This window comes from Myxocyprinus asiaticus, chromosome 12, assembly GCF_019703515.2.
Source record: "Myxocyprinus asiaticus isolate MX2 ecotype Aquarium Trade chromosome 12, UBuf_Myxa_2, whole genome shotgun sequence".
Taxonomy (NCBI): Eukaryota; Metazoa; Chordata; class Actinopteri; order Cypriniformes; family Catostomidae; genus Myxocyprinus; species Myxocyprinus asiaticus.
Genome location: NC_059355.1, coordinates 42445735 through 42455991, shown reverse-complemented (window position 1 = coordinate 42455991; position 10257 = coordinate 42445735).

Here is a 10257-nt window from a genome sequence, read left to right as displayed (position 1 = left end):
ACATTTATCTGAATAATACACAACATAAAAGACTACTTGATTCCTTATTTTGGAGATGGCTAATCAAGACTACTCTTTCACAGTGAGGTCAACTGTAATTAACATAATACATGTCACAGTGTCCTCAGCCGTGTTGGTGGCTGCCACAATAAAATTTATTCATGAAACAGTCAGCTCAGCTCAGATTTATAAAATGTTTTTTAGGAGATAGCTCCACTATTTAAGCACTTAAGTCATACTAAAATGAATGATATTAATATTTAGAGAAACAGCATTTAATGTCATGCAGTATATTCAATGGAAATATGCATTTCTGACCAACTTATTGCACATTCATGAGGATTTATGGAATTTTATAGTATGCAAACACTTGACATTTTAATCAACAGTCTGTAATCCCCCAGCATAGTCCAGGTATTTCTTCTGATTTTTTTTCATATCTGCACAGTGCACATCTTGTTTTTGTAATCAACAGGGAGCTGGCAATGCAATATTGTGTTGACATCAGTGTCACAATGTGATAATAGTGTGATTCTTTGTATGATTATTCAAAACTGTGATATATTGCGATCTTTGTTTCTCTTTCCTCTCCTTTTGACCTTGGTGTTTACTTATGGTGCTTACTTAAAAGATTAGTTCACCCAGAATGAAAATTAACTCATAATTTACTAACCCTCATGCTATCCCAGATGTGTATGACTTTCTTTCTTCTTCAGAGTACAAATGAAGATTTTTAGAAGAATATGTCAGCTCTGTAGGTCCATAAAATGCACATGAAGGGGTGCCAAATTTTTGAAGCTCCAAAAAAACACATATAGCCATCATAAAAGTAATCTGTTCGACTCCAGTGGATTAATTCATGTCTTCTGAAGTGAAACACTAAGAAATGAATCAATATTTAAAATAAATATTTTTTACCAGAAATTCACGAGGGACGAGGTCAAGCGCATTGGCAAGTTAATGCGAGAACTGATGCGTGAAATACGAAAAAAACAGAAGTGCAGTTTTGTTTAAAAACAGAGGAGCATGGAGAATCATACATAGATGCCCCATTTGGCTGATTTGAATACCTCAACTGCGGCACCATCTTGGAACAGTGAACAAGAAGAGCTGTTTGAATCAGTTTGAATGCAAGTGAGTGAGTGAGTGGAAGAGATGCCTCAGACCGAGCTCCTTGCTCAGACCTCTGCATAAACTCCATTTGTGTCAAAAAAGTACCGTGGTCTATGTATGAATATCTATGCAGAGGAGGCTCACGTGAGAAGCAGTTTGAACTCAAACCTCGTCAACGAACAAACCTCAAGCTGGCCGGAAGCGAACATTTTGTAAAAAAAAGTTTTAAATATTGATCTACAGTATTTCTTACACCTAGCGTTTTGCTTCAGAAGACATTAATTAGACCACTGGAATTGTATGGGTTATTTTTATGATGGCTATATGTACTTTTTGGGGCTTCAAAAAGTTGGCACCCCTTCACTTGCATTTTATGGGCCTATAGAACTGAAATATCCTTCTAAAAATTTATCTATTTTTTATTCAATTTTAATTATTTTTTTAAAAGTCTTTTTGCTGTTTTTGTATTGTTGTGTACTGGAAGCTCCTGTCATGAAGACAAATTCCTTGTATGTGTAAGCATACTTGGCAATAAAGCTCATTCTGATTCTGATTCTGATCAATTACACACCTAATGCATGGCTTTGCTCTTCTTTTTGTTGCATTAGTGCTAAAAGGTTTCCTTTTATTGTAAGCGGAAAAGAAAGAAATATACGCAACAAAAGGTACATTCTTCCGATTAAAATCACTTGAGCTCACATTTACAACTTCCAACCTTGTAAGTATGAACTTCCCAGGAGGACTTGAATGCAGAATTAACGTAATTACATTCTTAGCTTGTCCTATTTACTTGAAATCACATGCATTAGCTGTACCAGCCTGAAAACTAGCATTTGTGTGTGTGTGTGTGTGTGTGTGTGTGTGTGTGTGTGTGTGTGTGTGTGTGTGTGTGTGTGTGTGTGTGTGAATGTGTGTTTGTACATGTGTATAATACATTGTGGGGACCAAATGTCTCCACAAGGATAGTAAAACCTGAGATCACCTACATTGTGAGGCCCAGCCAGCGGTCCCCACGAGGGAAATGGCTTATTAAACATAATAAATGATTTTTTTTTTAAATGTAAAAATGCAAAAAGGTTTCTGTGAGGTTAGGTTTAGGGGCATGGTTAGGGAATAGAAATTATTGACTCAAATTGCCTTAAGGATTTGTTGATGGTCAATTTCATATTTCCCAAAAATATCAATGTAAAATGTCTCACTAAAATATTGTTTCTTGGTATGAGAAGAATATCGATACACTAGGTAAAATATTTTTAAAAAATTACAATACAATTTGTTTTCCACAACCCTGCAAAAAATGTGAAAAGATTGTAAAAGCTGGTAAAAGATTGTGAAAGCTATTTAAACTTCCCAGGTTAATTCTGTATTCTTAGCCCTTTCGCTATGAGTTGCTTCGCATTAAGATGTGCAAAAATCTCTTATCCTACCAAGGAGTCAGTTTTGCCTCCGAAGGTGTCCTTTATCAAAAGTGATGTTCATCCTCTCCTGACAGCGGTCAGAATGTATCGGTTTTCCTGGTAGGGACCTTAAAAACACTTGTCATTACATTTCTCTGCCTCTAGCTTGTGGTTAGAATCAAATAGATCTGGTTTCACTGGAAGGAGTTTTCAGCAAATCATCCCTGTCCTTATAAGAACCTGGTGCTTGGTATCTTAGGGACAGCTTAATGAAATTGATATATTGGATTTGCTGCGATGATTGATACACTATACCAAAATGTTAACCTCGTCACCAAATCTGTTTTATGACAGGTACTTAAAGAAGAACTTATTACACCTCTCTCATCGCATGCAATTATAAAATGAGCCTTTGGATGTGAGCCATTATAATTGCCAGCACTAAGAGACTCCAAAGTGGCAGTTAAAAACAAACTTAAAGCAAGAGTTTGTCAGCGATAACCTTGAGGTTTACAAAACATTGGATAACCATTTTGTTATGAAACCACCAATGTGACTGGTTAAAGAAAAGTCTTTAATTGAAGGATGTGACTGAAGGTTGCTGGTTTGAATAAAATCATCTACTGACCATTTTGACTGGCCAACATGATCACACAGGAAGTCGGTTTGCTTGACGGGCAGCACATTGCTTCAGCGGCGTGAGACCCGGGTTTGTATCCATGTTCAAACCAGGAAGTAATCGTGTTCGCTTAATCAGACGAGTGTGATTCGGAGGTTGCACTTTTCCCCTAACATTTAATTTTTACTCCACTAATGGTTAGGTTTAGGTTTGGTTGGGGGGTGAAGTCCATAAAATATGCATTCCTCTTCACTGTATTACATCCTGTACAGCTGAAAGGAACTCATTTCACAACTAGCTTTTGGTGACCTCTCCTGGGGCCAGTTGCATCAGCAATACGTAAGTTACAACTTAGCCTAGTTGCGGCGTAAATGGGCACTAAGTCACAATTTATGCACTTCTAAATATTTAATCGTTGCACCATTAAACTTTGGTAGGACGTAACCCTACATATAAACTAAATATTTATGGAAGCGCCCGACTAGGAGTAACGGATGGAATAAAAAAGCAGACTCATTTAATGACATCAGTGAGCTCATGTTTTGGTTGACAAGCTTCAGTCCTTTCGATGTATATGATGATGTTGGCGATTACACTCGTTTACATTTACAGGGGAAAACATTATGTAAAACAACTTACAGTGTGATTCAACCGATCTAATGGTGCACTTTCCTGTGTACGGTGTCAAATCTGAGCATATACAATATTAATAAGATATTAAAATAAATAAATGTCTATTTTTCCAGCCTGTTGTATAAGTCATTATTTATTTATTGCTCGTTATTCATTTTAGATACAGTTATTGAATATTGTTATTTACATAGGCTTAATACACCATTAATGAAATCTTGTTTTATTACGCATCGTATTTCAATGGAGATATAATTTATTACAGCTGACATTTATGTGAGCAAACAAGGTTTGAATAAAATTCACGGCTGTTTAACACTTCTGTTTAACACAAATTTCAAGGCTACTTATTGGATAAATACAGGTAAATGTCATATTATGCAACTTCGGAGAGCTTACGGCCTACTAGTTAAGTCTTGCCTTAAGAACAGGTGGTGCAACCAAATTAATGGGGGGCAGTGGTAGCTCAGCGGTTAAGGTTCTGGGTTACTGATCAGAAGGTCAGGAGTTCAAGCTCCAGCACTGCCAAGATGCCACTGTTGGGCCCTTGAGCAAGGCCCTTGACCCTATCTGCTCCAGGGGCACTGTATCATGGCTGACCCTGCACTCTGACCCCAGCCTAGCTGGGATATGTGAAAAAGAAGAATTTCACTGTATATGTGCAAATGTATAATGTGTGATAAATAAAAGAAAATTAATTAATTAATAATTAAGCACTGACTTAGTTACAAACTAACTAGTTACTAAACACTTAGAGTGAACTTTACATCCCAACTTAAGTGAGACCTTAGACCTTACAGCTGGTGCAACCCTACCCTGGACATAAATGGAGCTCTCATGTGCCTATATGCCCTACAGCATTTACTGCTTTGGCCACTGGGGGCAGTGTTTTAAATTTTTGTAAGTATATACCAATTTTTCCTAAACAAAAGTCGACTTGTTCTTTCTGATTTCAGGCTGGTTTGGCTTGAGAAACTGGACTGACATCTGCTGTTGTCATTTTTTTATTCATTCTTGACTTATTGTTTGATGTTGTAAATGAGCCACAAGGTACAATTTAGATGATAAATCTTCCATGTTATTGCAGAACATAGCAGACTTAATATAACTTAATTTCAACACCTGTTACATTTACATAACACCCTGTGACACTAAGCAATATAGATAGATAGATAGATAGATAGATAGATAGATAGATAGATAGATATGTGTATTGTTTACATTCAATTCATTGGAACAATTTACGTAAGAATGGATTAATTTAAACACAAATTTGTTCTGCTCGGGTTTCATGAATAAGGCCCTTAGAATCTATATACATGTACAGAATAACTTATTAGAGAAATTCTAGATTACATTAGTACTGTAATTACAGCTGAATTGCACTACACACTTGTTGATGCCCAATTCATGAGCATAACAGTCCTAAAGTGCTCTATACATCAAGCATTATGTGTGGCTCCATTATGTGATTATATTTTATATTTTATTTTGATGTCACTTAGTTAAGTACAAATACATCTTTATCTCACATCTTAAGCTACCATATGAAATTAACATTTTATCTCACCCAAGACTCTGTACGCTTTCCTCACCTGCCTGTAGGGGGAGCCATCTCACTGAATGTGGGGACTCTGCCTGGCAGTTACTGGGGCAGTTATGTTTGTGATAAAGGGATATTGCTATTACATTCCTGAGGGATTTATTAGGTTTATGAGACACTGTCTTGGACAATCAGACTGTTAAGCAGAGCTTAGCGAGAGGAGTTCATTTAGACCCTTGGTAAGTTAATTACCAATCTACTGTTGCCCTGGATATTGCTAATAACTGTTGCCCAAGTCATTGTGGAAAATAAGTGTTTTTGACAGCTGGTCAATATCTTAAGCTGCTTTCATATTGCAGGAGTCCAGGAACAATGTCTTTTCTATCAAATTCAGTTTGGAAGTTTTGCAATTTGCCTTCTCAGACTGCAAGTATGCCTGGAACAATATGGAAGTTAATTTTTGAACTTCACAATCTAACAATCATAATATAAGCAAAACTAAAGCAGTTAAATTAACAGATTAATGAATGAATGAGTACAAATGTAGAACTTGTTTGTATATGAAATGGATTTGCACAGTAGGTTTGATTAATTTGATTAATTTAGTTGATTTAGTGACATTCGGTTTGTTTATCTTAACCAACTGTGTGTTGTAGATTTGTTAAGAATGTTTGATTTGCTTGCTCAGGAATGACTCAAGCTGTACTGTTAAGACAAAACATAGTGGTATCTCTTCTTGAGCAGACACCTATGTGCATCTAACCTTTTGCTAATCCCAAAAACATTTTCCACCGCATGTACTGGTACATTCTTATTGGTTTTGTATTGACACTAATATGTGAGGATTTCATTATACAAACTGCTCAAATGTGCTGTATTTTATCATGACCATACTCTGCAGTGCACACTCATTGTTAATTTTATGGGTCATAAATAGGGTGATAGTGTGTGTATTATGCTTTTTTCATTACTTCAATCTGCAATCCATCGAAATACTTCATCATCATATACATTTCAATAGAATTTCATGATTAAATTGTTTTACAATTAAAGTTAACACTGATAAAAGATTAATGAATGCATCTTTTATTTATTTATTATTTTTTTTTTTTTGTAAACTAACACAATTAACTTAATAAATTTTCAGTCCCACAAATCATTAGCTGTCGAGACTGTTGTGAGCAATGTTACAGTTTGAATCTTCAATCTTAGTCCTATTTGATGCATACACAATTGGCTGCGACATTTTGGCTCCGTTTCAAAGACTAGTGAGCTGCCTTGCCGTCTACTGCCTACTTAGGCATCTGTCTAGTTGAGTTAGCCGTTAACATGTTGCTAAGCTAATGCCATGATACTCTAATAAGCATGAAAATATATAGCACATGTAAAATCTTTTGTTGAATGGTAAATTTTTAATAAGAACTTATTTTTATCTACAATTTTTAGTACTCAACCAAATATAAATATATTTGTAATGAACATCGCCCGCCATCTAAATTATTATTATTATTATTATTTATTTATTTATTTATTTATTTTATTTTTTTTATGATTCCATTTCTACCAAGAAATAAGCATCATAGTTACTGAATATTTCCTTGGTTAGCTCTAAAGCTTACTTGAATTTGTGTTAGATCATTAGACTGTCATTATGGTGTCTTGGCAGACAGCCTGAAATCAGTGTCCCTACCAGATACCTTCATACTCAAAATGCTCCCTGCAAAGTCACTGACTGACTGTGCAGTGAGGCAGCAAGGCAGCTGCCTTAAATTTCAGATGCAGCCAATGTACCTACCAGTGCCAGCCAAGAACATGTGTGGCAGGTGACTGGGGTTAACACTAGCAAGCTTTATGGCCTACATGGGCCCATAAAAACTAACCCCTTCTGCATCAGGCATCTGATTTCAAATGTGTTCTGTCAGTGGACCAAAGTCTCGTTTTCAGTCTGTGCCAAGAAAGGAGCAGTGTCCCGGTGGATTCAGGGGCCAAATGTGCAACCATGTATGTTTGATAAACCCAAGATTAACACTATATTAACAAGCCAAACAGTCACTGTGAAACAACTTCAGAAAGATGATCTTATATTACACTCTCACCCAACTTTTTCCATTATTGATATTGCACAAATAAAATATTTATTTCATTAAGCCGTAATGCGAGAGCTTTTTGCAGACATGTCCAGTTTGCGAAAAGGGTTGAAGAGTTGCTATTATTAAGAGAAGGTTTTATCTGAATGTTTTTGTTTGTTTGTTTGTTTGTTTGTTTTAGAGAGATGAATTCTGATTTTAAGTGCACCTCGTAATCAATCTTTCTGAGCAGTTGAGGAAAAGTGCAAAGTCAATCACTTTGTGATTTATTAGAACATCATGATATTTATGGTGGGACGATCATGTTTATACATGGCATGTGACCTATCAAATGACTGTGCAACCTGCTACAAGCCCAAAATGGACAGCCAAGGGAATCCTATAATGTCACACATACAAGGCCATTTTTTATTACTTGAGAAGCATAAATTAAAATCTTAATATATCTTTATTTGATATTCCTTATAGATCAAAAGCAGGGTTAAGACGTGTGAAGGAGTGTTTCAGAGTGACAGTCTAATGTGTGAAACAATTATTTTAAAAAATAATAATAAAATAGCAGTACTGTATATAGACAAATATGTTTTATTTATGATTTAATTCCTGGCCAAGCTGGTCTTCAGTTGGTTTGGCTGGTCAACCAAACTTTTCTGGTTTAAGGTGTTTTCTTTTCTTGCTTTCTTTTCTTTTTTTATTTTTTTTTTGTTGAGAAAATGCATTACTACAAGTGAAAAAAAAAAAAAAACAACAAAAAAAATATTTTAATGTAATCTAAAATATATCTCTTTCACCACAGGACTGGTTAAACCCAGCTTTTTCTTATTATTATTATTACTGTTATTATTACTGTTATTATTATTATTATTATTATTGTTATTATTATTATTATTATTATTATTATTATTATTCATAAACAAAAGAAAGCACGGTTTTTCAAAAACTACTGTTTAGCTTTCTATCATGTTGTAAATATGAGGGCAAAGGTTTTAAAAAAATAAAACACTTATCAGAACATACTGGCATACTGCCCACCATAACTCTCTATAATGAAATTTCTACATTGAGTTGCACAAAGTCTCATTTGCTTTCTGACTTGCATTTTAGAGGATGCACTCAGCAAATACAGAGATAACTAAAAACATGCCAGCATTGCATGACACAGTGATATATGTTGATCTCCATACTATGAGCCAAAATATGAGTGACACCTGCTGACTTCTGTCATAGGGGAAAACAAAAATGATAACAGTCATGTAGGGTGCCTCTTTAACTCAATGTCACTTTTTTACCTGCCTCACAACTTTGTTTGAAAATGTATCACATCACCATGAATAGTTTACATTCCTGTTATAAAGACCGCTAAAAGAACATACCATACATGCAATCCGATTCCCAATTCCTGGTTTCCATGGGACCAGAACGCATGCCTCTGAAGTTGGTAGCACGCTATCAGCAGAGGCAATCCTAGGGACTCTGGGGGCCCTAGGCAAAAACAAAAAAAAAAGCAGGCCCTTATTAAGTCATGCTGAGATTGGTCCTTGGGAGAGAATTTGGACCCTGCTCAAGAGACAGATGATATTTCAATGAATCATCAGCACAGCAGGGGTTCATAACTATGAAAGGTGCAAGAAAAATATTGTCATCAGCTGTGATACTTTAAATTGATGCTGAGACCTTAGTGATCAAGTGGTCTGGAGAGACTCTTGAAATGCGAAGGTTTAAAGGTGAATGATTTATAGACTGAGAACATTTGATTAGTGGAGGTACAGAGGGCATGTTTTGTGGTTACGGTATTAAGATTAGCCCCATTGTTTACCTGCTTGATGAACATGGGCAAGTTTGAGAGGCATAAAATCACTCGGAAAGCCTACAGAAAACACTTTGCATTTTAAATAGATTTGCAAAAGCACTTGCTGTACCCATTCAAAGGTTTTTGAGGCAAGTGGATTTTAAAGGTGACTTCCAAAAAAAAAAAAAAAAAAAAAAAACAAGAAAGAAAGAAAGAAAGTGTTGGTTTAAATGGTGTGGCAGAAATCACACATTCACAAAATTTGGTCAGTCCAATCGAGTTGCACTTTCTACAAATCATGCAATGAAACGTAAAGTGCCTCATCATCAACTGCCCACCATCATGTAGCTGAAATCATCTGAAGTTATCATTATCAAAGTGTCAAAGTTGCTCTATTCCATACATAGAAAAAGCATGGTGATCAAGTTCAGATGCAATTTTGCTTAGTTTACCAAAAAATTTTCCATTTCGGTTAACGAAAATGTTTACATTTTAAATCTAACTGAAGTTTATCAAATCATAAGGTTTGTTTCAAAAAGGAGCAAAACCCTTTTATCTTATTGCTTCCAGAGTGCAACATGCCATGCTTTACAATATTTCCAGTAACCACAAATGCTCTTGACAGATGGCTTCGAGAAAAGATTTCTATCAACCTCTATGATGACTCCGTCCAAACAATTTCTACAGTGATGCGGCACTATTATCCTGCAAAGCAGTTTCTGGTGTGACAGTGGCAGTGTTAAAAAAATTACAGGACATACTTTCGATGTGCAGACCAATTTATTTTCCTTGTCACCAGGCAGATACCTATCCATCAATGGTCAGTATGAGTGTGGTGGTTATTTGGAAATGCAAATGTAAAACACAATTAACCATCTGTCATAGGAAATGGTTTACTTGCTTGGAAAATTAACAAAGGTCTAAACCATTTACTGCAACACTTTAGATAGATGACCCAAAAAGTAGTACCACCAGCCTTGAGAAGTTGGTGACCCTTACAGGTTAAATGTAGTGTATTGACGATCACAATTAAAATGAAAGAAATAAAAAAATAAAGAGCACTGTTGTCTCATCAGACC